At 40.3% G+C, this 10,185-nt stretch overlaps 1 long non-coding RNA gene across 1 annotated transcript; it reads right to left on the bottom strand.

The window, feature by feature from the left end:
- Positions 1-4,437: 4,437 nt before the first annotated feature.
- LOC130293738 (uncharacterized) lies at positions 4,438-9,950 on the bottom strand. The gene is made up of 3 exons (XR_008848278.1): positions 9,833-9,950; positions 9,377-9,482; positions 4,438-4,486 (listed from the first exon to the last, which is right to left on the bottom strand). It is a non-coding gene; the product is annotated as an uncharacterized LOC130293738 (long non-coding RNA).
- Positions 9,951-10,185: the final 235 nt, after the last annotated feature.

The following is a 10,185-nucleotide window of genomic DNA, read 5'->3' as shown; positions in this document are numbered from 1 at the left end:
AATTCTTTAGACGCTATATTGACGACTTAATTTTTGTATGGGACGGAACTATTACAGCTCTCGAAAAATATTTAGAATTCCTTAACTGTAACGATTGGGGCCTAACCTTTACACATAGTATTAAAAAAGAATATATGGAATATTTAGATCTTGTCCTATTCTCTAAAGGAAATAAGATAGTTACTAAAACCCATTTTAAGACAGTAGACACTAATAGTTTATTGAATTTCAAAAGTGCACACCACAAGAAGTGGAAAACAAATGTCCCTTGTGGACAGTTCCGCCGATTGAGACGTAACTGTACCTTAGTCAAGGATTTTGATAAACAGAGTAAAATTATGAGAGAACGTTTGAGGGAAAAAGGGTATCCTTGTGAAATAGTTCAAGATGCACAAGAAAAAGTAAGAAACCTGTCCCAATTAGAATGTGTGGCCCCGAAAAATATAGAAAAGATAGAAAACCCAGCAAACGCAACTAAAGCAATCACTAACGATTTTAGCTGTTGTTTTATTAACACATATAACACGGCACACAAATCCATCCAAAATGTACTTGCCAAACATTGGAATATACTTCGTAATGACCCTTTTCTTAAAGATGTTTTACCACTCAAACCTAGGATTATCTACAGGAGAGCCAAAACTATTAAAAGTATTGTGGCACCTAGCAACTTAAAAAATCCCCTAAAAAATAGATCTGAGGTTGTTGGTAAATTTCCAGTAGGCTCCCTCAGATGTGGATCTTGTGGATCTACTAAATGTAAGTGCTGCCTAAACATTCATCATAATAAGAAAACCTTCTCTAACTTGAGCACAGGCAAGGTTTTTAAAATTAATAAATTTTTAAACTGTGGTTCATCTTTTGTTGTTTATTTATTGGAGTGTAGTTGCTCTCTACAATGTGTAGGACGAACCACGCAGAATCTAAGGGTAAGAGTCAATCAACATCGCTCAAATGTACAACGAGGTTATTACTAGTGTTGAGCAGCATAGGCCATATTCGAATTTGCGATATTTCCTGAATATATGGACGAATATTCGTCATATATTCGGTAAATTCGCACATTCGTAATATTCGCGTTATATTTTCGCATATGCGAAAATTAGCATGTGCGAAAATTAGCATAAACGAAAATTTGCATGTGCAGAAATTAGCATATGCGAAAATTTGCATACGCGAACATTCGCATATGCGAACATTTGCATATGCAAATTTTCCCATATGCGAAAATTCGTAAGCCAGTCTCACACAGTAGTATTAGAGCCTTCTTTACACCACACAAGCTGGAAGCAGAGAGGGATGATCACTGTGATGTGTACTGTGAAAAAAAAATACAATTTTCGTAATTACGAATATATAGTGCTATATTCGCAAATATTAGCGAATATGCGATATTTGAGAATAAAATTCGCATTGCGAATATTCGCGAGCAACACTAGTTATTACCTCCATAGTGTCTCACGACATGCTACACTTTGTCATAACAGTAGTTTTAAGGATTTTAGAGTCACCCCCTTGGAAATGATTTCCACTGAGGTCACTAATAGATATGAACAACTGAGGAAACGTGAAAATTATTGGATTTTTAAGTTAAATTCACTTATGCCATTGGGATTAAATGAGTTAATAGAATCCAATTTCTAATTTTTATTGCTATTTATTGTAGTTTTATGATAATTATGGGGGTATAATTATGTGTGCACGTGTGCACACACATGTATAGACTTATGTGCATGTATGCTGGTGTGTGTGCATGTGTGTATATATGTGTGTGTGTGTGTATGTGTGTAGGTGTGTGTGTATGTGTGTAGGTGTGTGCATATGTGTATGTGTGTGTATATGTCTGGATTTGTTTGTGTACTTACATGTGGATATGTATATCTATAATTAGTACATGTCATATATTATATATGACTCCTTTTATTATATCATATATTACACTATACATTTATCTATCCTTTAGTCGAACGTTTCCTCAGGTTTTATTTTATTTTATTGTATGTGTGTTTTTTATATGGAATGATTATTTTATATGGATTAATGATTATGAATTTCTGTTTATAGCGCCGCTTCCATTCTGTGCGGTTGCTATGATGCCGTCTGATGGCATCCGCTTTATGCGGTTGCTAAGATGCCGTCAGATGGTTACCAGAGACATCACCTTTTCATCATTTCCGCTTTGTGCGGTTGCTTAGACGCCGTCGGGAGCTACAGGCGACGTCACATCCGCCCATGGCTGTCAGTCATATAGACGCTCTCGGCCACGAGTGGTGCCGCTTCTGGGATCCAGTGACGTTGCCGAGAGCGAGACTGACATAAATTCCGGTGAGAGGAAATTAATTATAAGTTGCTTTTAATCATATTCCTAATCTAATCATGCAAGTATTATGAGATATTGAGTTTATCGTGTTGTATGAATACTATAAGATGTTATTGAGACATTTATGAGGTATAAGGTTGATGAGCAGAGTTACAACTTCCGTCACTCCTCCCCCTCCGCAGCACACTTCCGGTGAGCGGTGGAGACACGTGAATGCCGTAATGAAGGTGTATACCAATTATTTAATTATATTATTGCTTTTTATGTATGTGTGTGTGTATATACTGTGGTCATAATATTGTTTGTCATAGTCCTTGAACCTGATGAAGGAGTCATTTGGATTCCAAAAGCGCTTGTTATGGACGAATAAATTCAACTCTTTAGTACATTTGGCTGACTGGTGCATTTTTAGCACTTAAGGGATTCTTGCGCAATTGGAGTATGTTTTTGTACTGAACTTTTGCCTACTTTACATTGCAGCATTGTGTAATTTCTTCAGTGTTGTCACATGAAAAGATAGAATAAAATATTATTTACAAAAATGTGAGGAGTGGACTCACTTACAGTATGGGAGATACTGTATAAGGATTCTATCATGACAAGAGTCTTTTCCACAAGATCGATGAATACTAAATGTGGTGCCAATGTTAAAAAAGGGGTCAATAAGTGATCCTGATTCCTGAATTTTTGATTCCATGCCACATTTAAAATTGGCACATAAAAAAGGGTGGGGTTAGAGGAAAAATGTGAAAATGAGTTAACAATTGTCTTAATGATAAGAAATAAAGGGTTGTTATGCAATCTATGAAAAAGCAGTGTGACGCCTACAAACTAAATAAAAAAAATACCAGGTACAGCAAACAGATAAAGTGTCTGATTTCTTTGCAATTAAAAATACATAGACAATCTTTTGTACTCAACTGTTATAAAGCATAAACAGGAACAAGGAAAGTTTAATTTGATTACAGTTCCAAAGATAGACAATAAATTCACACGGATACCCAAAACTTGTTTCACAAGACTCCAAAAACTTTCTACTCTCAAAATAGGAAAAGCGGAACAAACCTTGTACAATAAAGCTTTTATCATACTCATACCGCATTTATACAAGGTATATAAAAAGATTTAAACAGCATTCACCTAAAATTGGCTTCTTCTGAGGAATCCAGACCATTTTTTTGCAAACAAAGAGAGTAAAAAAGTGAAAGACCGGAGTGCGATCCTAGTGCATTATTCTGTGAAATTCAAACATAGAAGTAGTAGAAGGCAGTTTTGCTCACCAAAGTTGGCTATGTTAAGAGCACAACGTCTATAGTACCACCAGATCTCCTCTGGATCTCAGCAATCAGCAGTGGTGCACAGGACAAAAGACTTTAAGTTCTGGCGTGGTTCTCCACAGTTTAATTGGTTTATTATTAAAACATTTCCTTATATTGTACGTCTTTAGAAAGAGTTCTGTCCAAACTCAAAACATGTTGATGATTGCTACTACTGACTTGTAACTATATGGGAATGTTCAAATAATAAACCACTTTAACTGAGAGGAAGTGCCAGAACTGGAAGTCTTTTGTCCTATGCACCATTTTTTGCAAACATGCTTTCATGCCTAGGGGGCCCAGGAAGTTCAGTTTACCTGATGAAGATGATCCACCCTGTTCCTCAAAGGAGAATCAAGGCTTTCCTCTTGTCGCTCACCACCCACAAAGTTCTGGCCAACTGTCCCTCATGTTGTGTCCCTTGCTGTATGCCCACATTGTGCTGTGTAATCTCCCTCTCTTCCTTTCATATAGCTTCTCAACAGCAGCTCAGTGCTTAGTATAACCCCATCCATGGTGTGCTGCTTCTGTTTCTTTCATGTCTGCTCACATAGCACCTTGCAAACCCACAGCATCGGTAACCTCTTCTCTCTCCACATCACATTTATCATAGCGTTCTTTGTAAATCTCCCCCTAGCACAATGCACCCTGTTCTGTGCTGGGGGGGGGGGGGTTGGAATGTACAAAGGACTCAGTAACAGCAGTAATAGAACTATATTTACCCTGCTAGAAGTTTAATGTAACAAAATCACACCATATTTTTATTAAAAGTTTTAAATTAACAGGTACACTTCATATTACCCATGTTAGTATCCACTCCATCTTCTTTTTTTTCTTTTCTGATTTCATTCTGTTTTGGCAGAATAACAAACAGAAGAAAAAACATCAGTCACCGGATGGTGACACCAAAAATTATTGCTTCCAAGCTTCTCTCAAATATAACTCCAAGAGCACAAAATATTATAAATGCCAAGCATTAATTTAAAAAAAATGTTTCGAGTCAGGATCTGACTTTTCTTCAGATTTATTTTTCACCCTTTTTTAGGAGTTCCCTTGACATGGGAGAGATCTTTGGGTCTTGTGCAAGTGACCCTTCAAGGCATCTGAGACCTATACGGTGTTGGATATTTGGGTACAGGGCTGTGACACAGGTGACTTTGAGCCAAATTAATTTTCATGTGACATTACTGAGATATTTGATCATTTGAGCTGAATCCGAAAGCTAGAAAGCTTCAAAACATAGGGGGAGATTTATCAAAACCTGTGCAGAGGAAGAGTGGTGCAGTTGCCCAAAGCAACCAATCAGATAGCTTCTTTAATTTTTCAGAGGCCCTTGTATGAATGAAAGAAGCGATCTGATTGGTTGTTATGGGCAACTGCACCACTCTTCCTCTACACAGGTTTTGATACATCTCCCCCATAATCTTGTAGGTATAGGTCTATGAAATGTGCCAAGTTTCTGGTGGCCAAGCTAGTACAAGAAATGATTGGTTATCCAGGCGGTTTGGTGAGAGATTTATGTATTTTCAGAAAGAAGTAGAAGTTGGGACTTTGGCATTTTTGGACATTAGAAATCTCTTTTCATCTTTAGTGTGTACAGTAGCTGGTTTGTTACAACAGCTTTTCAGTCTAACAAGTTTAGATATTTTTCTTACCTGAGAAAAAAGGGGTCTTGAGTCAATAGTATCTTTCTTAGTACATAAATTGGTTTGTAGGGCTGGGCGGTATGACCAAACATGTGTATCACAGTATTTTTTTTAACTTATGGTGGTTCCACGATATATAATGGTATTTTCACCCCGCCCCGATCATGTGACCCATGCACGGTGTTCGGCTCCCCCCCCCCCCCCAATCATGTGACTTACCAGCACTGTTCTGCTCCCCCCCAATTAATGATCAGCCCAGCGGGGTACTACTCACAGACCAAAACGAAGGTATCCAAAAACGAAGGTAAAGAAAGACACGGATCACTCACCACAAATCCAATGCCTGTCATTCCATCTGTCCATGTTATAGCCACTGTCAAGTGCACAGCATTGGATTTGTGGTGAGTGATCTGCGTCTTTCTTTACCTTCATTTTTGGATTATATAGTACAATATTAGTGTAACTAAAACCTTAAAGAGGTACTCCGGTGAAAAACTTTTTTTTTAATCAACTGGTGCCAGAAAGTTAAACAGATTTGTAAATTATTTCGATTAAAAAATCTTAATCCTTCCTGTACTTATTAGCTGCTGAATACTACAGCGGAAATTCTTTTCTTTTTGAAACACAGAGCTGTCTGCTGACATCACGAGCACAGTGCTCTCTGCTGACATCTCTGTCCATTTTATGAACTGTCCAGAACAGCATATGTTTGCTATGGGGATTTCCTTTTACCCTGGACAGTTCCTAAAAATGGACAGAGATGTCAGCAGAGAGCACTGTGCTCATGATGTCAGCAGAGAGCTCTGTGTTTCAAACGGAAAATAATTTCCACTGTAGTATTCAGCAGCTAATAAGTACAGGAAGGATTAAGATTGTTTAATAGAAGTAATTTACAAATCTGTTTAACTTTCTGGCACCAGTTGATTTAAAAAAAATAAAAATAAAGTTTTTCACCGGAGTACCCCTTTAAGGTGATGGATGTCTGTGCCAGAAATCCCAGGCATGTCCTCAAATTTCTGGCACGGATGTGTAGCTTGTATGCTGCAGATTCAGCTATAGTTTTGAATGCAGGTTGACCTCATTCAATGGGGCTAACTTGGCTATCTCGGCTGAAAACCACAAGATTTTTGTGTGTCACAGAAGGAATATGTTAATTCTTTCTTTTTTTCTTTTATGCAAATGCTCCAAAAATATTGTAAGGTGGAATTCGCAGTATAAAAAACAAACCCTCTGTGTGAAAAAGGCTATAGCATCTTCTGATGTCATAATGTATGATGAGTTATTGACCTCCAGCCCTGGTACAGTGACCTCCCGACCTACGATGGCCCCAACATACGATCATTTCAACATACGATGGTCTCTCAGAGGCCATCGCATGTTGAAGGCAGCATCAACATACGATGCTTTTGTATGTCGGGGCCATCGCATAAACGGCTATCCGGCAGTGCAGACTGCTTCAGCTGCCACCGTATAGCCGTTTACGGTGCCCCATGTGGTCTGCTGACGATCACTTACCTGTCCTCGGGGCTCCGACACTTCCTCTTTGGGCTACCCTGCATCATCGGCGCTCTACATTGTCATCATCACGTCGCTGCGCACGCCGTCCCGTCATCCAATAGGAGCACCATGCGTAGCGACGTGATGGTGGCGACGTGAGAGCGAGGATAACGGGGAAGCAGTGGCCTTGCTGGAGCATCGGGGACACCTCGGGGACGTGGCGACAGCGATGGAAGGCGACATCCAGGGCAGCGGTGACGAGTGGTGACGGTGCGGAGCGGCGGGGAAACGTGAGTATAACCTCCAATACTAGTGGTCTTCAACCTGAGGACCTCAAGATGTTGCAAAACTACAACTCCCAGCATGCCCGGACAGCCAACATGCTGGGTGTTGTAGTTTTGCAACATCTGGAGGTCCGCAGGTTGTAGACCACTGTCCTATACTTTACATTGCACGGATCCCTCAACATACGATGGTTTCAACAAACGATGGTCCATTTTGAATGGATTACCATTGTATGTTGAGGGACCACTGTATATATATAGTCTTAGGAGATGAAAATATATCCCATGTACATATCTAAATAAGATAACTATCATGTGAACAAAATTAAACAGAAAAGACCTACATATAATACAAAATAGCAAAATGCCCTTTAAATATGTATTGAATAAAAAAAAAATTCCATCTACTTCTGCAGAAAAAAAAAATCATTTTCAAAGCTCTGTATCTGGACAAACAACCTCTGGTAGGTATTTGTCAGGATTTGAAGTCAAACAGGAGAAAGAGTTTTCCCACTTTTCCCTATTTTTCCTAATCTTGTCTTATCCTTAGATTGCTAAAAGTATAAAAAGCGGAGGCAGTCCTGCTAGGCTAGGTAAGAGTAAAAGATATATGGTCAAAAATTAGAAAGAAGAGAAAGAGAAAACGTGTCTAAAATAGCATAAAATAATGACATTTATTTAGAAAATGATGAGAGGTCTGCGGCAGGGTCCTTGTCGCAGACTGGTCACTAGATAAAATGGTTACAATGGTATAAAATACTAAAAATATAAAATATAAACAGTGGTATTGCACTTTAACAATTGGACAATGAGACAATGAAAGTGGGGCAATGGGACAGTGCAAACAGTATCTGTTTAGTTATACTGTAAAGTCATATTATAGGAGCCGGGATTAATCCAGATGAAAGTACATAGCAAAAAAGTTAAAAATCCAATAGGGTAATTTTCAGTAGCTCTGGAGCCTCCCAGATTGGGGCCCACTATAAACGCTTTTAGGTACAGAAATACAGGCGATGCCCCCTCTACCCCGACGGCACGGGGACTGAAGGCAATGCGGTAACGATTGTCTCTGATGATGTGCAGGGTTGTCTTAACCACAGATGCGTTTCAGGGAGCTGCGTCCCCTTTTTCAATGGTGGAGGTTCAGGAAGACTGTCACAGTCTTTCTGAACCTCCACCATTAAAAAAGGGGACGCAGCTCCTCGAAACGTGTCTGGTGTTAAGACAACCCTGCACATTATGTGAGACAATCGTTACCACATTGCCGGTCCTCACCTACCCTCTCACATGCTTCCCGTGCCGATACCTCCAGCGCTGCCACACGCTGCTTCCCAGCCATCATCTCCGACCCCAGCACCGGATCCTATCACCCCTCCTACATTTCTCCCGTGCTGCCGGGACAGAGGGACGTGCATCCGGATTGCAAGCACAGCCGCACACATCTGACCGTGCACACTGTAGCCGGTAAGAGGCACAAAGTGCCTAATTTGTATACCGATTGCCCTCTTGCATTCAGTCCCCGTGCCGTCGGGGTAGAGGGGCATTGCCTGTATCTCTGCACCTAAAAACGTTTATAGTGGGCCCCAATGTGGGAAGCTCCAGAGCTACTGAAAATTACCCTATTGGATTATTAACTTTTTACCATGCACTTTCATCTAGATTAATCCCGGCTCCTATAATATGACTTTACAGTATAACTAAACAGATACTGTTTGCACTGTCCCATTGCCCCACTTTCATTGTCTCATTGTCCAATTGTTGAAGTGCAATATCACTGTTTATATTTTATATTTTTAGTATTTTATACCATTGTAAACATTTTATCTAGTGACCAGTCTGCGACAAGGGCCCTGCCGCAGACCTCACATCATTTTCTAAATAAATGTAATTATTTTATGCTATTTTAGACACGTTTTCTCTTTCTCTTTCTCTCCTTTCTAATTTTTGACCATATATATTTTACTCTTACCTAGCCTAGCAGGACTGCCTCCTTTTTATACTATTAGTACTCTTTTTTTGGCACATGGGTATGTGCAACGCAGTATCCTCGGTATAGGTTTTCCTTCTTTTTTACGTTGAGCTCCCACATTTTTTGTATATTTTATCCTTAGATTGGTTTGGCCTCTATAATTCTGTTCTGGAATCACCTGTAGGCTACTGGATTATATCATTCTGTGTGAAAATAATAGGCCATCCAGTGGAATCTGTAATTTTTTTCCTGAATACTTGTTACCCAAAACCTTTCCAGGGACTTTATCACTATACAATTGTGATTCTCTGACAGGGTAGTCCAGGCAGTGTAACCATCCTTACCCCAGGTCCTTCAAAATGGCTTTGTGGTGTCATGCTGGTCCTCCTCCAGCCACTTGAGAATCAAGCTTAAATATACTGTATAATCACCAAAGGCCACCTTGTCAGGCTGTGAAAGAAAAACGTTAAGTTAACTTATTTAGGTTTATTTGTTGTCTTCAACTACTGTATTGCTTACACAACTAGATGTTGAAATAGTAGTGCCAATCCACCAATCACTAACAAAGGATATACTTTAATATCAACTAAAAAGACAGCTACAGAGTGGTGTTGAGCACGAATATTCGAAATGCTAATTTTTACAGCAAATATCGGCACTTCGTGACAGGGCCGGACTGGCTTATCGGGATAGCGGGAATATTCCCGGTAGGCCGCTGCCCTGTGGGCCGGCAGTGGCTGGAGCGCAGGCTGCCTGAGTCCCGACAAGTCCCTGTGTCAGTCTGTCAGCAGTTTCAGGACCTGTTTGCTCAGCAGCTGCAGCATCACACACAGGTCTGATAGACAGCTGATACAGTCAGCGGAGGTCCGGAGGTCTAAGGCTACAGAGTCTGTAATGGGAGCTGTACAGACACTACACTCACCTCTACTCTCTGCCTCCTCACTGCTCCTGGCCCCTCCTCCTGTAGGCACAGTGACTGTAGCTACTCGGGGGAAGATCTACTATACTGGTGAGAGAAAAGGGAAACTAATGTTATTACTATGTAAGGGAAAGGGTGGGAGTCCTGTTCTGTGGTGTGTGTGTGGGGGTCTGGTAAGAGGGGGACCTTTGATGTGGGGGGGGGGGGCGCTGCAGAAGGGGATCTGTGATGTGG

The sequence above is a fragment of the Hyla sarda genome, chromosome 10 (genome assembly GCF_029499605.1).
Source record: "Hyla sarda isolate aHylSar1 chromosome 10, aHylSar1.hap1, whole genome shotgun sequence".
NCBI classification, from domain to species: domain Eukaryota; kingdom Metazoa; phylum Chordata; class Amphibia; order Anura; family Hylidae; genus Hyla; species Hyla sarda.
The sequence above is the reverse complement of the archived record's forward strand: the minus strand, read 5'-3'. Positions and strand labels throughout refer to the sequence as shown.